The sequence below is a fragment of the Crocodylus siamensis genome, chromosome 9, assembly GCF_052110815.1.
Source record: "Crocodylus siamensis isolate JL-2025a chromosome 9, ASM5211081v1, whole genome shotgun sequence".
NCBI lineage: Eukaryota > Metazoa > Chordata > Crocodylia > Crocodylidae > Crocodylus > Crocodylus siamensis.
The window spans coordinates 70,618,603-70,627,476 of NC_143403.1; positions in this window are offsets into that span (position 1 = coordinate 70,618,603).

Consider the following 8,874-nt stretch of genomic DNA (forward strand, 5'->3'; position numbering starts at 1 on the left):
CACAGTAAGATGTGTGTCAGTCTCCTTTTGAAGACCTCCAGGGAAGATTGCTACAGAAGCTTCGGTAGTCTTCTAGCTGGGGATGACATGCTGTTTAAGACGAGTGTCAAAATACTGCCACCACCCACCTCTGCAAAGAATCATGCAAAGCAGCCATCTAAGTACCAGTATCCTGACCAAATCCCCCACCCTACCAACTCTTCCAAAAATAATGTGCTTCTTCCTCTTCCCATTATGGGGATGTTGCTTTAGGAGTTTGCAGGAAGAGTGTCACCTATGTACCTATTATTTTTAAGGATAACAACATGGCTGTCAATAATCCACCCTGATGACAAATACAAGCATAGCATCATTATCTATACAGATCTAATAGATTCAATTTCTGTTGCATAAAAAGGAAAAACATAAGATTTTCCTTCCTGTCCTGGAGAAAGGTAGATAATGTATACTTCCAGTTGAATGGATGGAGGCAAAGCTGCAATGGCAGTAATAGCTTTCTCCTTGCAAACATCAAGTGTATTTAGACTAGAAAGTAGCCTTTTTGCCAAATTACAGTGTAATCTGATTGTTCATAAGTATCTCCTACAGCTTCAAAGGTATTGGTATTTTTTGCTTGGTAGAGGCAGTAAGATGTCTTGTACCCTACAGTCCTGTTTAGTTTCTGTTCATTTAAGTAAAATGCAAACATTGTGCAGCAGGTGGAACTGATGAGCAGTCTTTATTCCTAACTGCAACCTGTCAACATTTCAGGGCCTTCCATCCAGTTTTCTGTATTGACTTGTGCGTTCCCCAACCCTGCCCCACTATACTCTATTTTTGATAGGTCTGAAAAACATCAAGTGTCTTAATTGACATGATCTCTTGTGCTTATATACATTTTTCCCCTTAGCCCCATTCCTCTTAAATCTGCCTGTCAACATTATAGTATATAGTTGATGTGTTCCTTTGCATTGTAGCTGTGCATTGAGGATTTTTTCAAAAACTACCTGAGGAAAGGTCATTTGCAGTTTTGGTTAGCTCTGGAAGATGCTGGACATCAATAAAAGCATACTGAAGTGGCTCTGCCCCCTGCTATCCACGTTGATGTTAAAATTATGTAAAAGTGGCAAAGGCAGAAATGTCATTGTTACCATTTAAATATTTGACCACAGTTAAAAATCCAGCTCAGGTGTATGCAATGCTCTAATTCTTTCAGAATTCAAAATACTGCCTGGATACTCTCCAGTTTCAATTAACTACTGACTCCATTTGCAAATGTATTAACAGGCTCTCTCAGTAATTTCATTTAACATTTTTTCTTCAACATGAAAATGCTTTAGTAGTGGGGAAAAATTGCAGTAACACAATAGCACCTGCACTTTTATCTGCCCAATGGTCACATTGCCATGTAATTTCTCAACCAATTGTAAAGCGATTATTGCTTTTATATCAAAATGCTTCATTTGTATGATAATGGCGTTCATCTTCTATTCACTTGATGCACAATTCTCATACAATCTGGGGGACAGGTGGACGTTATGCCAATTAGCAGATGGCAAAATGGAAGCAGCAAGGATAAGTGACACTTAAAATGAGAGAAAACATCAGAGACAGAAAGAACTCAAGGAGCCCTGGCTCCCAACCCACTCTGAACTCACTGGAGAGCTCCATTTCCTGCAGCAAAGCATGAAAGAAATTGACCGCTATCACCTTTATCTTCAATGAGGAGGCAGAGCTGGAAAACTAGGAGTCCCACCAGGGCTTGTCTAAGTCTATTTTCATCATTTTTTTTAAGGGCTGTGGTAAGTTATGTTTGGTGTTGCTGAAATATGCCATGAATGGGGTAACAAGGAAACAAAAGCGTGCTCAAAATCACTGCCATTGAACCAATGTGAATATTTAGAAGGATCTATAAAAGCTAAAAAACAGATTCTCCCCCGCCTGGACAGTACATCTATCAAATACAGAGCTGCTTTTGTGTTGTTATTCTGCAGCTTCCCATTCTCAACATGGAAACAATTCGACAGTCCTGACTAGCTGAGTCACTGCTTTTCACCAAGAATATCGCCCACAGACAAAACTAGAGAAATCTAAAGCCAAAGCCACCCAATCAAAAGTGCTGAAGATATTCAGGTCCAAAAATAGTTACGCATTCAAACATAGCAGCACTTCATTAGCATCAGATATGCGCTTTGCTTCAACTGCCTAATAAAGTGATATGTAATTAGAGTAAAGCATTCTTTGGAGAGGAAAGATAGATGTTGGCGCTCTCTGGGAATTGGAAATGAACTATAGAACTTTTGACCTTTGTCCATTTTTGTAGTATACAACATTGCAGTTCTGTTTAATGGCCTGGCTGAAATCAATTGATGAATTCAGTCCCAATCCTGGAGGGCTACATCATACCTGCCATCAGTGTTCACAGCCGCAGAAGAGAGGCGGATTGCACCTATGCTTCTGTGACTAGAAGCCTTGATCAAAACTCAGCCACGTTTTCAAGAAAAAGTCTGAAGATGGCACTGCTTATGCTGTCCAAGTATGATGGTTGACACTTCAGACACCAGAGTCCCAAATGCATCAAATTTTGTCACCAGGATTACAATTCCTTTGTCTCCCACAAAGCCAAAGAAAGACCATGTAAAATCAGTTTAAACATAAAATACAGTGTTTTTCTTTGTTCAGAGTTAACCCTGTCTTTGTTCCAGGAATGATGCTCTCAATAGAGAGGCCTGGATCTTTCTCTACCTGAACAGACAAATGTATTCAGTTCCCCCTCACAAGCAGAGAGGTTCAAGAGACTTCCTTTCTGTTTTATGTTTCATTTTGTTTGTTCTTTGTCCCACAATGTTCTGACTGGTATGGGAAAGTTAGGCAAGATTGGCTGTTCAGCCTCCCCATTAGATATATAGATTTTTTTAAACAATTACAGAAATCAATGATGGAAAAAGACTGACTAGCTCATCCAATCTACTCCCAGCCAACACAGGACAGTTTCTTCCATGCTGTTCTCAATTGCCCAATCCCTTCTGCTTTTAAATTACTTATGGAACAGGTTCCACACCCAAATCAATGTTGCTACCTGGCAAATTTCCTAATTTTACATTTCCTATTTCTTCTTTCTTCCTAGCGCAATTTTGGTGTATTTTGTCTCTTTAAGCAAGATGAATTCATGCTCCCTCATGTAAATACTTTTTAAGTAGTATTTAATCATAACAGAAACAATCTGCCAGACCAAGGCCACATATTCCACACAAGTGATTTCCTCTCCATTTGAGTTTGATAAACGGAGTTGTCATCTCCTGTCCCAGCATCACCACAAAGTCTGTGTTAGGGACTTATCCATCAGAAGTAAGAAATCATAAAATGGCTCTGTTCTGTTTTGAGTCCCGAAGTAGGACTTGTCGGTAAGGCTGTGAAACTCAATGTCTTTTGAGATTTAATCAGACATTTCAGTTTAAGTCCACTTCAGAAGAACTAGGGCTCTCCATCTGTAATCCAAGAGAGAGAGGCTTTATCATTTCAAATGATGTGGGACAGCCATGAGAGCATCACTGCACAACTTCGTGTCACCATAGATCTGAAGTAGCAGCTTACATGAAAGCCATAGTTATTCAGGCTTAGTATATTAATAGTTACTGGCTCCTGCTTGGTTTGCTTCCTGAGTGCCGCTGCTGAAGATCCCACTGACCTGCATGGTCACTAATGAAGGACACTAGAGAAAGATAGCTGCTTATCAGCTAATTGGATTTCTCTATGGTCTCCTATACGATACCTGCCCAAGCATCCCACAGACCAATTTGTTTATGCTGCTAATTAGACATAGTTTTTCCTCTGAGGATCTTATCCATAATAGTTCTCACAAGTTGTTCCCCCCCTCATTGTTCAGGAAATCCCTAATTGGGCAAAGTGGCCAAGCCCATTACCTGTAACAAACATTTGTTCAAAGTGAATCACCAAACAGGTTTGGTCCATGATGGCAGCATGTGGAATTTAACACAACAAGTTTGCCATAAAGCAGGAATGATAATTTCTTACCTGTTGAGTTTTTTTTTCAAGACTATTCCCACCCACTGGCTGAAGGAAACTGCACAGATAATTCTGGCCATTCTACTCCCCGGATAGTCACCTGACCTCAGTTGTCTTTCCTGCCTAGTGCAGGGGGGCTGGACCTGATGATCTTGCAAGGTCCCATCTAGCCCCTTATGATCTGTAATTTAATCAATTGACTGCCAGCAGGGACTCTTTTTGATTGCTCCCAGCAGTTGGTTGTATCCAGTACCTCAATTTCCCTACTTCTCAACTGAAATTATTTCACATCATCTGCACATGATAGATAACACACAGCCAGCAGCTTTAGGCATTGGCCATGGTTCAGGCTACTCTTCCATTAAATATAATTATCAGTAATCATAATAATTACTGATAAGTCACATAGGAGCTTCCTAACCCAGCACCCAAACTCTTGATCCCACACCCAAGGAGACATACCTAGAGATGTAGAACAAGAGGCAGAAGAAAATACCCAACACCAAAAAAATGTACATTCCAGCAGCCGAGTCCTTATCACCAGGGGCTGATGAACCATGGCAAAGTTGGCAATGTCTCAACAGCCTGTGTACCATACTTGGATGTTCCAAGGAACTAAGGAAGAAGTGGGGCTACACCATTGGTTCAACCACCTGTGACTGGCACAGACCCTCAGACAATGCAATACCTGCTATAATGCCCACTGCTTGAAGGCACACGCACAATGAAAGATCTTGCAAAGTACACTAAATGAGCACAAGCACACCTAATAAAATGGACAAATGTGGTGTAGAGACATGAGAAGAAGTAGTAATAATAAAAGAAAAGTAAGTATTTCTCAAGGTCTCAGCCATTATAACAAAATACAGATGCTCAACAAAACTAGTACTTAGTCCTCAGTAGCCATTAAACTGACCTTACAGACAATGACAGAGTGAAAAATACCATCAGGTTCTCAGGTCAGGTCATAGCTTCACAGAAGGGGTTAAGAGTGCCTGCATGGGAGACCAGCATGGACAAATTCTTTCAGTAAGGCCAAGCTCCAAGACATGGTCATAATCTTTGCCTGAGCCCAAGGTTGAGCTGACTTCCATTTACTTAGGTTAACTTATTTTACTTTCTAATTATAAGTGTTATCTCTAGAGGAGGAGATTTTGCTGAATGCAACTATATGTTTCTTTTTTTTACTTCTGCTGAGCCATTCCATTCATTTAAGTGACGAAAGGAAAATGGATAGATAACTAAGAATACAATATTACATGAAGGCTTTACTCTCTGTGGAATCAGAACTGCTACAGCCACCACCATCCTGAAACACAATTATTGCCAGCAAGATTTCCTTCCTAATAAGTTAGATAGGAATTTATCCCTGTGATTACAAGCTATACAGCAGGATTTGGCTAATACAGTTCTCTCCCAAAGAGCTCCTGATATGGTGGTCATCATCCTAAATATGAAACCTACCAAATGCAAGTTCTTTTCTTTCTACATAGTCACCTCAGGCATTGTTTCAATGGTGGGAGCATTTCTTGGACAGTCATAACTGTCCTTAGCCTGACAATAGTTTTATGGCACCTCTTAAGACCTATATTTTCAAAGGTATTTAGTCTCCTAAAATAGTAATCTCACCATACCTTAGTCAATGTACAGACAGGCATTTTTTTTAAATAAAGCACTTCAGTCAGATAACTATGATTATATTAAAAATGTTGGGATTAATATCTTCCATATTTTCCAGGATTTATTATACTTGACCAAATTCTTCCTTCAGTTTTTCCTGTGTAAAGCCCAATGAGTCCTAAGAGGGAAAAGGAGAGGGGTTTAAAAAGTGACTTGAAGTTAAGGTCTGAATTCTCTCCCCAACTCTGCTATAGATTGTCAGTGTAATCTTGAGCACTTAATGCAGTCTACCCATCTGTAAAAGAGGGACAATGTTTTTCTAATTCACAAAGGTCTTGTGAAGTTAAACTTGTTCAGATTCAACAGAGATAAGGATCATAAAAATATGTAAAAGTAAATAATAAAAAGGTATTTGCATGGGTGTCATAGAAGACTGAAGCTGACCTATTCTTTCAGAAGTTCTTCACGCGTTTGGAATAGCATTCATTTAAATATCAGCATTTACTACTAGGAAAGAAAGGGTAATTGAAGTGTATCAAAAAGGGTTTTAAAAAATGGTGCTAAGGTGGTATGAGAATGTAAAGCTTTTATAATCCTCTTTAAATTCACAGCTCACAGCCAGCATGCTTCCAGAATGCTGCCCACATTTAAATTTGAGAAGAACAGTCAGAGGAACTAAGGGTCTCAGATGTAGCTTCAGGCATCAGCAACTTTTCACACTAAGCTACATCTGGCTTCAGTATGATTCATTAACTGTTTATCAATAATTATAACTTGCAATATTTAATATTAAGACCTAATATCTTACAAATTCTAAATAAATAAGCTTCACCCACAATCAGCTTGAGGTAAAAAACCATGTTGTTATAATCACTGGAAAACAAAAGCATAAGGGGTAAGTGACTTACCAAATCCACTGGAACAGGACAATGGCAGTACAGAAAACAGACCCACATTGTTTTAAATCAGACTTCAAACCCCTGATCATTCAGTTTTATGCAGGAAGAAAACATAAGACTAAAACAAAAGAGAAATTACATCTGTAGGTATAATTCTGTCAGTCCTAACGGATCATTAAATTTTTCATTTACTTGACAGATGCAATAAGGAAGTCATTGTTTTAAAAATTAAGGCTTTCAGATATTACAGAGGTTTAAATGGCATCCCATTGTTCAAGATACTCATTCTTGCACAAAGGATAAAAAAAAAGAATGTACAAAAATAGTCATATGAAGCAGGTTTACGTTCTTTGTACTGATAAGGGGGGAGAGTTGGTTTTCCTGATGATGTACTAGATCCTGAATATTGGCTAACTGCTCAGATATAAAAGGGGTACAATACAAAAAAACTCACAAGCAATTTGTCTGGGATGTAGCTGGTTCAATATATGACAGATAGCTTGACCTGTAAAGCAAGAACAAAGTGTAAGTGTAGCTGTCTTTGGGGGAATTATAAGAATAGTTAGTAAAGGCTCTTGTCGTTCCTAACATTGTGTCATTTTGTGCTTCAACTTATCATGCTATTTGATTGGCAGCGACTGTAAGTCTGTCTGAAATGGAAAATCAAACATAGGAAACATCTCTTATATGCACTTGTCATGCATAACCAAAGCTATGTGGAGTGACTACAATCTGGAAGTATGCAGGAATAAACACAATACATGCATTATGTTCATAGCTGTGTATGCAAAATACTGGACTAACATAATCTAGCTTTGTATACAAACAGACTAGTGATGGAGGTGATGCTGGTACAGTGTTTAAAATCCTTGACATCTGGCTTTGGATAATTGACAGAGATAGCTTTGCCGTCACTTGATAGGTTGATTCATCATTGCTTTGTTATTTTTGTTCAAATGCGATTAACTGTTCTTCATGGCTTTTTCCACAGGCCAGTTACAAAATTTCTCTTCTTAAAAGGGATGCCAATATGTAGCTAAGCCTAACATTTCACAAAACCTGATTTTGTAAATATAAAGAATATGTTTTCAATTAGCATTTAACTGGAGAGGAATGCAGTGTTTAAAGCACTGCTAGCACATGGCTTAACCTTCATGGAACAGCATGGAAAGATGATTTTCAGCCACTGTGGACCAGGTAGGATGCCATTCTGTCACAGACCTGAGATATAATGACTTATTTGACTATCCTGGTAAACTACCATCTGGCTATAAAGAATACAGGGAAAACAGGTGAGTCGCAGCAAACATAAAATCTACAGGAAGATAGTAGTTCACCTCCTCTCTCATAAACCACTTGTGATTAGTACAGTTCCTTCATCAGCAAAGTCCCAAGGCACCGCTGTCCCTCCTTCGTGTACTTAACTGCTCCCTATTTAACACCCCATGAAGCTCCTCACTTTTATTACCCTGTCTTCAGATCACTGCACAGTATCTTTCAGTCCTCTCTTGTATCTATTTTATGGCACTGAGGTTATATGAAAGGGAGGAAGGAAGACAGAGGAGTGATCAAGAAGAGCAGTACAGGACAGGAAGAAGACAGAGAAAAGGCAGACCCAGAAGGGAGAACAACTTCAGAAATGATAGGTGAGCCCAACCCCATATCAACCCCACCCAGGGAACAATTACGTTCCCTGGAAGAAGAGAATGCATTCTGCACTGCACTTTGCTTCCTCGGCTCTCACCGGAGTGCTTTTCAGCTTCAGTCTAAGATTCAAACATGCATCAAATGTAAAGCACAGACATAAGAGTATCAGGTAGGTATTACACCGGTATTACACCAGCATGGTTTCATTTTATGGGGAGGAAAGATGGCACTCCAATTCTAAATAGCCCCTGGAGAATCTGTTAATTAAAACTTCAAGAGAACTGGGAAGAGTTTTGTGAATTTCAAGTACAGAAGGAATGAAAGAAAAGATTATAAAATATACCCAGAACTGCTCATCTGAAGTCCTATTTTAACTTTTCCCTTTTGTGTCTTCTTGTTGCAAAATCTCCAATCACTGACCAATCTTTTGCGTCAGCTTGGTGAATTCTGCTTTCCTGCTCACTCAGGGCAAGTGAGTGGATAAGTACAATATAGTTGGCTGTTTTTCCCCACCTATTATGATCACTTTGATAAGCAGTAGGCCAATAGATTTAATGTCTGGGCTTGTTATTTGCTTTGTTTTTTAATCTAAAACTAATGTAATCAAGTTGTAGCCCTATGCATGAAACCTACTTCACCTCTCTTGGTAAAATCTTTTTCTAATTTATTTTGGGAGAAAAGTTACAAAATACATGACCTTCCA